The sequence below is a fragment of the Phyllobates terribilis genome, unplaced genomic scaffold (genome assembly GCF_046119375.1).
Source record: "Phyllobates terribilis strain yellow unplaced genomic scaffold, ASM4611937v1 Scaffold_1__5_contigs__length_1240528914, whole genome shotgun sequence".
Taxonomy (NCBI): Eukaryota; Metazoa; Chordata; class Amphibia; order Anura; family Dendrobatidae; genus Phyllobates; species Phyllobates terribilis.
The window spans coordinates 818,285,175-818,295,667 of record NW_027362761.1 but is presented as its reverse complement, the minus strand read 5'-3'; the positions used below and the strand labels follow the sequence as shown (position 1 = coordinate 818,295,667).

General features: G+C 39.9%; 1 non-coding gene across 1 annotated transcript; it reads right to left on the bottom strand.

Annotated features, from left to right (window-relative positions):
* Positions 1-737: 737 nt before the first annotated feature.
* TRNAK-UUU (transfer RNA lysine (anticodon UUU)) lies at positions 738-810 on the bottom strand. Its single transcript has one exon. It is a non-coding gene; the product is annotated as a tRNA-Lys (tRNA).
* Between the last annotated feature and the right edge of the window lie 9,683 nt (positions 811-10,493).

The following is a 10,493-nucleotide window of genomic DNA, read 5'->3' as shown; positions in this document are numbered from 1 at the left end:
AAGGCAGGTGAAGCTGCATCATCAAGCGGTTGATTTAGTTTACTCCAAAGATGAATTCACATTCACACAGCTCAGTACTGATTCATTTTGACTTTCATATTGGTATTGCTAAATGTGCTGCAGAGAAAAAAAGTAGGAATCACTCTGATTCTGTATGTTTTTTATGGGAAACATCATAGCTGCTAGTTTCCACCCATCAGCTTAAAGAGTACTGAAAGTTAGACATAGAGTCTACAGAGGGAAAAATGCAGAAAGCAAGTCATAAAATTGCCAAAATAATGCTAATCCTCATATCCACGTGACATTTATTTCTCAAAAGCTAGGTATGATTTAAACAAAGCTTAGTGATTGGTCTAGGTTAAAAAGCCTCAAAACTGAACAATGACGTAAATAATGGACCCTCAGATTAAAAGACGGGTGCTTTACTGACTGAGCTATCCAGGTTCTCTCTAAGTGCACTGTTGCAACATTTTCAAAAAAAATGTCTCTGTCCATATTTAAGTATACTCAGAAAAATTATCATTCAATATGACTGTTCAAAGCCAAAACCAAGCACATAATCAATGATTTGTCGTGAGTTTGGACATATTCAAAGACATGTTTTTTGTTTTTTTCTCTAGTGTAAAAGAGCATTTTATTTCTCATGTCAAACAAGTGCATTAAGCATGCAACTAATCTTCAAGCACATGCTGAGATTTAAACAATACAAAGTGATCCATTGAGATTTAAATATTTAATGCCTGAACAGGGACTTGAACCCTGGACCCTCAGATTAAAAGTCTGATACTCTACCAACTGAACTATGCAAGCTGCTTCCAAACAAGCTTAGCACATTTTTCAAGATTTACTTCCGATTCATCTAAATGTATCTTCAGATATGTTGATTTTTTTCATATGTGTGTACATACCCAAAATCAAAGCCAGCACATAGTCTGCCAGCATAATGAGGTGTCAGGTTACATATCTTTTTATACTCTATGTAGAGGAAACAGGGGAAGAGGAGTGATGAGTATTCAGCCCAGTGAAAGGCTATCAGATTTGAGCAGTTAAAGGGAGGTGAAGCTGCATCATCAAGCGATTGATTTAGTTTACTCCAAAGCTGAATTCACATTCACACAGCTCAGTACTGATTAATTTTGACTTTCATATTGGTACTGCTAAATGTGCTGCAAAGAATAAAAAGTAGGATTCACTCTGATTCTGTGTGTTTTTTGTGGGAGACATCATAGCTAGTGTTGAGCCACCCCCATAGTGTTCAGTTCGGTTCGTCAAACACCCGTAAGTTCGTCGAACTGTTCGTCGAATACCGTTAAAACCAATGGCAGGCAAACAAAAACACATAGAAACACATAGAAAACACTTCAAAGGTGTCCAAAAGCTGACAAACTGCTCAGAAGACACAACTAACACATGGAAAAGTGACAAGTACATATAGTCATGCAAAAAGAAAAGAGGTGGAGGAGTAAAACGAGGGGGAGACACAGATATAGGCATGTCATGCCCTTCTGAAACCAAAAAAGTGCAAAGCCGACACAGCCAGTCCGTTCCTGCCCGTGCGACCTCTGTGTCGCCGGGTTTGTGCCAGAGCCGCGGTGGACCCTGATGGCCAGCTCCCCTCTCCCAGTACTGGTGCCTGTCCGCTGGTGGGTCAAGCGAGCCCCCCTGCGGTGGAGGCAGGTCTAATCATTTTAATTTAAATTGTCTCTCTAATTTGAATGAGTACACTTTAAATCCTTTTACAAGGATCTATTGAAGGGCAAGTCTCATGCCAGCAGCCGCGGTAATTCCAGCTCCAGTAGGGTCCACTAAAGCTGCTGCAGTAAAAAAGCTTTTATAAGGATCGAGTTTGGCGGTCCACAGCAAGGCGTCCTACCGCGAGTCCCAGCCCCTGTGCCTTGGGGTGCCTCCCCGATGCTCTTCACTGAGTGTCCCGGGGGCCCGAACCATTTCCTTTGAATAAATTAAGTGTCCAACCTACAGGTGGTGTAGCTTGCTTAACAGCTGGGATAATCCGCTGACTATCAGACACTGCTACTAGGCACAAAGTATTTCCTGGGCTAGATGCAATTAAAAATTTGTAATTAGATACACTCGCTGGATGCTGAGAAAGCATTCTATAGAGTCTCCTGGCACACCATATATTATTCTCTTAAAAAGCTTGGGGTAGGGGTCAAGGGGACCCTTTTATAGGCAAAATCACGGAACTGTATCGCAATACGTCACCTATGCTGAAGATAAATGGAACATTTTCATCACCTTTCATAATCACCAATGGGACAAGGCAGGGATGTCATCTGTCCCCTCTCTTATGCATCCTAGTGACGGAGCACCTGCTCTCATCAATTTGCCATAACCCCAATATTAGGTGGATTGAGGTGGGAGTCACCGAGTACAAGTGCTCTGCATTTGGTGATGATGTCCTAGTATATATCACTCAATCACATATATCCATCCCTGCTGTTATGGCTGAAATAGATCACTTTGTTACATGGTCATATTTTAAAATCAATGCAGTGAAGTCTGAGGCCCTCGATGTCTCCCTCCCCAAATCCAAACAGGATTACATCCAGTCCACCTTTCCCTTTGCCTGGCACTCACAGGGTATCAAATACTTAGGAAATTGTATTCATAGAGACCTCTCCCGTCTATGTTATCTTAATTTTGGGCCCTTTATTGAACAACTCCATACAAACCACGGTTGGCAAGTTAGAACTGTAAGATTCACTACGTGAACCATTGGTGTTTGGTGGAACAGCACATGTACACTGTGTTCCAAATTATTATGCAAAAAGTGTTTAGGAGTGATAAGGGAAGAATTTTTTTGTTTGTCAGTTAAACTCATTGATGGTGATGTGTGTCAGGGCTCTTTATATCACTGTAAGCAATTGCAGACACCTGTGCTAATTAGTTTGGCAGGTGTGTCCAATGAAAGGCAAGACTACTTAAGAAGGCTGCCCCACATTATTAAGCAGCCTACATTTTCTGCCAAAATGGGAAAGAAAAAGGATGTGTCAGCTGCTGAGAAGCAACAAATTGTGGAGTGTTTAGGTCAAGGCATGACTACAATCAACATTGCCAAGACACTTCATCCTGATCATCGCGCAATCAAGAAGTATGTAGCAGATTCACAGTACACACGTGTGCGTGCTGATAAGGGAAAATTGAGGACTCTTTCCTACAGGCAATTAGGTCAGGTTAAAAGAGCAGTGGCAAAAAAGCCTTGTCATAGCAGCAGACAAGTTTTTGAAGCTGCTGGTACCTCCAACGTCCCCCGAACAACAAGATGCAGGGTCCTTCAGAGGTTAGCAGCTGTGCGTAAGCCATCCTGTCGACCTCCTCTATCCACTGTACTCAAGCAGAAATGGCTCCAGTGGGCCAAACAATACATGAAGACTGACTTCAAAACTGTTTTGTTCACTGATGAGTGCCGTGCAACGCTCGATGGTCCAGATGGATGGAGTGGAGGATGGCTGGTTGATGCAAACACGGCTACGGCACCAACAAGGAAGAGGTGGAGTAATGTTTTGGGCTGGAATCATGGGGAGAGAGATTGTCGGCCACTTTAGGATCCCTGAAGGGGTAAAGATGAACTCCATAATGTATGTGGAGTTTCTCAAACAGCACTTCCTGCCAATGTACAAGAAGAAGAACCGTGTATTCCGCAGCAAGATCATTTTCATGCATGATAATGCAACGTCTCATGCTGCACATGACACATCTGCATCTCTGGCTGATATGGGCATAAAAGGGGACAAACTTATGGTGTGACCCCCATGCTCCCCTGACCTCAACCCCATTCCGAACCTCTGGAGCATCATCAAAAGGAGTGTCTATGATGGCGGGAGGCAGTTCATATCTAAGCAACAGCTCTGGGAGGGTATTCTGTCCTCATGCAAAACAATTGAAGCAGAAACCATCCAAAACCTGACAAATTCAATGGATGAGAGAGTTCAGAAGCTCCTTTCGAACAAGGGGTCCTATGTGCAAATGTAACATCACCTAGAATAAAGTTTTGAGTTGAAAACTGTTTGATTTCAGTTTCTAATAACCTGCTAATGCTTATAATTTCAAAAATGACCATTTGTTTGTTCTTTATTAAAATGAAAAGGTTGATCGAAGAGTGTGGGGGATCTAAGAGTGTGGCAACCCAGTAGTCAGGATTATTTCGAATTCTGAAAATCTGAGGGTCATGTTGCAGGTAGTGCAGCAAGAAGGTACTCATGTGTCTTGTGCATCTAGGAGCCCCAAAATTATTTTCCGGGCTAGATGCAGCTAAAAATTATTATTAATTTGAAAGCTGGTCGAGCTTAGTGTAGATGGCCTAATAGAATTAGTACTTCAAACTGCTACAAGGCCAACATTATTTTACAGGCAAGATACAGATAAACATGATTTTTATTAATAACACTGGTGTACAAAAAAAACTAAAATTTCTGGCATGGACTTTAAGAACAGTTTTAGACTAATTTGATAGTGCTGATTCAAATCTGATCTTATAATTTCTCTGTCACATCACGTTTTTGCGCTATAGGTATATAGCCCATTTTCAATAATTCCAAGAAAAATATTAGTAGTGTATGAAAAGTGCCGGTTTATACGGTTCACTAAGGTAAATTTAGTTTTCATTTAGTCTCCCAATAAATGTGAGAATATCTTTGTTTTCTTTGAACATGCATAGTTCCCATTTGTTATGATAAGAAAGTAAAAAAACATTTTTCAAACACCCTTGTTTTCTGTGCTACTGGGACAGTAGAGCTACAGCAGAGCATTGGGTGAAAACTGAATGGCCTCAGTGACAGAGTTTGGCATCTGGCGATAAGAATGTCATCCATGATCCTCTAGTGGATAGGAAGAACAATGTCTTTCCTCCCTTGCACATAAAACTTGGATTGATGAAGCAGTTCGTCAAAGCTCTCAATCACAGTGGAGAATGCTTTAACTATATATGTTCAACTTTTCCTGGTCTTAGTGAAGAGAAGAAAAAGGCTGGAACATTTGATGTACCTGGAATAAGAACACTTATGAGAGACCCAAACTTTATCACATCAATGAATGAGACAGAAGAAAGAGCTTGGAATGCATTTTGTAATGTGGTGCAGAATTTTCTAGGGAATAAGAAAGCAGACAACTATGAAGAGATTGTGGAAGAGCTACTAATGAGTCTGCAAAATCTTGGATGTAGAATTAGTATCAAGATTCACTATTTACACGGCCATTTGGACTTTTTTCCAGAGAACCTTGGGGATGTGAGCGGGGAACAAGGGGAGCGTTTTCATCAGGACATTAAAACAATGGAAGAACGGTATCAAGGCCGGTGGGACTCACATATGATGGCTGACTATTGCTGGAGCTTGATGAGAGACAACCCAGAAGTTGTACATCACAGATCAGCCAAGAAAAGAAAGTTCAAATAACTGCCATTTGCCATTCATCTGTGTGCAATATATATGTGTTTTTATATTTTGTAGTTTAATTTTGTAAGTATATTTGATTTGCTGTACACAGACTTTGTAATTTTTGTTATTCCTTGATTAAAAATATACAAAATATAGTAACGAAAATAATGAGGTTCTTATCAAAAAACATTCGGAGTAATTTCTATCAAAAATATCTCGAAATCCTGATGTGATCGCCAAAAACGGAGTTCATAATAGTAATCAGCAGCCAAAATTGACTTAAAATATGTTTTAAAACCTTTTGGCAGAAAAATTGCGTTGACCAGTGTAATTTTAAATCTGGTGGAGCTTAGTATAGATGGCCTAATAGAATAAGTACTGCAAACTGCTACAAGGCCCAAATTATTTTCCAGCCAAGATACAGATAAACATGGTTAGTAATTTTAAATCTGGGGGAGTTTAGTATAGATGGCCTAATAGAATCAGTACTGCACAATGCTACAAGGCCCAAATTATTTTCCAGCCAAGATACAGATAAACATGATTAGTAATTTTAAATCTGGTGGAGTTTAGTATAGATGGCCTAATAGAATCAGTACTGCACACTGCTACAAGGCCCAAATTATTTTCCAGCCAAGATACAGATAAACATGATTAGTAATTTGAAAGCTTAAAACGGTTGGTGAGGCGATTTTAACAAATCATCAAGCTTTTACTCTCCCCAGGATGACACAGGGGTAGAAAAGTCGTTTCGGATCCATGATTTGTTCATCTTTATGAACGTGAGTCTGTCTACATTATCAGTGGAGAGCCGCGTGCGCTTATCTGTCAGCACACCACCAGCAGCGCTGAACACAGGTTCAGACAGAACGCTGGCTGCGGGGCATGACAAGATCTCCAAGGCGTAAGTGGCGAGCTCTGGCCATTTATCCAGATTGGAAGCCCAAAAAGAGCAAGGGTCCAGTGACACAGTCATGACTTCAATGTTTACTTGGAGATACTCCTGTACCATCGTCTCTAGGAGTTGACTATGTGTCAGACTTCTTGTCTCCTGTGGCCTTGCAAAGGATGGGCTAAAAAATTGGTGAAATGATTCCGCAAAATTGATGTTACCAGCAGATACTGTGTTTCTGCTACGTTTTGAGCGCTGAACACTCGACTGTCCCACGGTTGGCAAGTTGGAACTGTGAGATTCACTACGTGCACCACTGGTGTTTTGTGGAAAAGCACATGTAAGATTCTGCAACAGTCTCTGCTGATACTCCTGCATGCATGCATCCCTTTCTATGGCAGGAATAATTTCTAGAGATGAGCGTTGTTCTACTCGAACTGTTCGCCAATCTCAAATTCGAGCTGTTTTGGGCGGTGTTCGAGCCGGTCGGCGAACACGAACAATTTGAGAAAAATTCGGCTGTTCGAGGTTATGTTCGATAACTGTTCGTGCACCAAAATCATAACTGGATTTTTTCTCAGTAATTATGAAAATTAATGTTAATACGCAGTTTGAGTGTACAGCGGGGCGGGGGGAGGGGCAGGGGATGGATCTCTGCAGGAACAATGAAGATCTCCATTTTTTTTTCTCTTTCCCGCATTTGCAGTGGGGAGGTGCAATCTGTCAGCCTATCAGCAGCGCACACACGGAGCGAAGTGCTTTTTTTCACACAAGCAAGGGCATTTGTGATTGGCAGTGTATGTCACATGTCCTTGCCCTATAAGACCAAGCCATTTTCCCCGTCGCCACCATTTTCTCACTGCTGCAGCTGCGTGCTAGACGGCACCGCTGTTGCTGTGTGCGCTATACCTTGTTAATTTCAAGCCAATTTTCGCACAAATATACAGATAGCTTGGGAGTAGGGAATAGTTGTGATTGCAGTCCTTTTAAGGACTAGGTTACAGCATTTCCTACGACTTTTATCAGGCAGGTCTGTGCTCTTAAATAGATAGATTGTGGGAGTAAAGACTAATTGTAATTGGAGTCCTTTTCAGGACTAGGTTACATCAGTTCCTATCAGTTTTTGCCAGGCAGGTCTGTGCCAGTGCTGTGCAAGTTTTTTTCACAGCATTTGGCTGAATCTAGCAAAGCTAATCCTTTTTGGCCTATTGCAGAGTGTGTTAGTCAGTGGAGTAGCCTATCTGTGTTGCAAGATATACCACCTGTGTATAGAATACCAATTTTTTTACTGCACCTAGTGAAGTAAAATCTTTTTGGCATAGCATCATTCTATTAGTCCATCTATACTAACCTCCATCAGGTTGCAAACTGAATATAATTTTTTTCTGCATCTAGCTCTGAAAAAATATTTGGGCTTCTAGCGGTGTGTGGGACTTGGTCTATTAGTCCATCTATACTGACCTCCATCAGGTTGCAAATTAAAAATAATTTTTTTCTGCATCTAGCTCTGAAAAAATATTTGGGCTTCTAGCAGTGTGTGGGACTTGGTCTATTAGTCCATCTATACTGACCTCCATCAGGTTGCAAATTAAAAATAATTTTTTTCTGCATCTAGCTCTGAAAAAATATTTGGGCTTCTAGCAGTGTGTGGGACTTGGTCTATTAGTCCATCTATACTGACCTCCATCAGGTTGCAAATTAAAAATAATTTTTTTCTGCATCTAGCTCTGAAAAAATATTTGGGCTTCTAGCGGTGTGTGGGACTTGGTCTATTAGTCCATCTATACTGACCTCCATCAGGTTGCAAATTAAAAATAATTTTTTTCTGCATCTAGCTCTTAAAAAATATTTGGGCTTCTAGCAGTGTGTGGGACTTGGTCTATTAGTCCATCTATACTGACCTCCATCAGGTTGCAAATTAAAAATAATTTTTTTCTGCATCTAGCTCTGAAAAAATATTTGGGCTTCTAGCAGTGTGTGGGACTTGGTCTATTAGTCCATCTATACTGACCTCCATCAGGTTGCAAATTGAATAAAAAAAAATTCTGCATCTAGCTCTGAAAAAATATTTGGGCTTCTAGCAGTGTGTGGGACTTGGTCTATTAGTCCATCTATACTGACCTCCATCAGGTTGCAAATTGAATAAAAAAAATTTCTGCATCTAGCTCTGAAAAAATATTTGGGCTTCTAGCGGTGTGTGGGACTTGGTCTATTAGTCCATCTATACTGACCTCCATCAGGTTGCAAATTAAAAATAATTTTTTTCTGCATCTAGCTCTGAAAAAATATTTGGGCTTCTAGCAGTGTGTGGGACTTGGTCTATTAGTCCATCTATACTGACCTCCATCAGGTTGCAAATTAAAAATAATTTTTTTCTGCATCTAGCTCTGAAAAAATATTTGGGCTTCTAGCAGTGTGTGGGACTTGGTCTATTAGTCCATCTATACTGACCTTCATCAGGTTGCAAATTAAAAATAATTTTTTTCTTCATTTATCTCTGAAAAAATATTTGGGCTTCTAGCAGCGTGTGGGACTTGTTCTATTAGTCCATCTATACTGACCTCCATCAGGTTGCAAATTAAAAATAATTTTTTTCTGCATCTAGCTCTGAAAAAATATTTGGGCTTCTAGCAGCGTGTGGGACTTGGTCTATTAGTCCATCTATACTGACCTCCATCAGGTTGCAAATTAAAAATAATTTTTTTCTGCATCTAGCTCTGAAAAAATATTTGGGCTTCTAGCGGTGTGTGGGACTTGGTCTATTAGTCCATCTATACTGACCTCCATCAGGTTGCAAATTAAAAATAATTTTTTTCTGCATCTAGCTCTGAAAAAATATTTGGGCTTCTAGCAGTGTGTGGGACTTGGTCTATTAGTCCATCTATACTGACCTCCATCAGGTTGCAAATTAAAAATAATTTTTTTCTGCATCTAGCTCTGAAAAAATATTTGGGCTTCTAGCAGTGTGTGGGACTTGGTCTATTAGTCCATCTATACTGACCTCCATCAGGTTGCAAATTAAAAATAATTTTTTTCTGCATCTAGCTCTGAAAAAATATTTGGGCTTCTAGCAGTGTGTGGGACTTGGTCTATTAGTCCATCTATACTGACCTCCATCAGGTTGCAAATTAAAAATAATTTTTTTCTGCATCTAGCTTTGAAAAAATATTTGGGCTTCTAGCAGTGTGTGGGACTTGGTCTATTAGTCCATCTATACTGACCTCCATCAGGTTGCAAATTAAAAATAATTTTTTTCTGCATCTAGCTCTGAAAAAATATTTGGGCTTCTAGCAGTGTGTGGGACTTGGTCTATTAGTCCATCTATACTGACCTCCATCAGGTTGCAAATTAAAAATAATTTTTTTCTGCATCTAGCTCTGAAAAAATATTTGGGCTTCTAGCGGTGTGTGGGACTTGGTCTATTAGTCCATCTATACTGACCTCCATCAGGTTGCAAATTAAAAATAATTTTTTTCTGCATCTAGCTCTGAAAAAATATTTGGGCTTCTAGCAGTGTGTGGGACTTGGTCTATTAGTCCATCTATACTGACCTCCATCAGGTTGCAAATTAAAAATAATTTTTTTCTGCATCTAGCTCTGAAAAAATATTTGGGCTTCTAGCAGTGTGTGGGACTTGGTCTATTAGTCCATCTATACTGACCTCCATCAGGTTGCAAATTGAATAAAAAATTTTCTGCATCTAGCTCTGAAAAAATATTTGGGCTTCTAGCAGTGTGTGGGACTTGGTCTATTAGTCCATCTATACTGACCTCCATCAGGTTGCAAATTGAATAAAAAAATTTTCTGCATCTAGCTCTGAAAAAATATTTGGGCTTTTAGCGGTGTGTGGGACTTGGTCTATTAGTCCATCTATACTGACCTCCATCAGGTTGCAAATTAAAAATAATTTTTTTCTGCATCTAGCTCTGAAAAAATATTTGGGCTTCTAGCAGTGTGTGGGACTTGGTCTATTAGTCCATCTATACTGACCTCCATCAGGTTGCAAATTAAAAATAATTTTTTTCTGCATCTAGCTCTGAAAAAATATTTGGGCTTCTAGCAGTGTGTGGGACTTGGTCTATTAGTCCATCTATACTGACCTTCATCAGGTTGCAAATTAAAAATAATTTTTTTCTTCATTTATCTCTGAAAAAATATTTGGGCTTCTAGCAGCGTGTGGGACTTGTTCTATTAGTCCATCTATA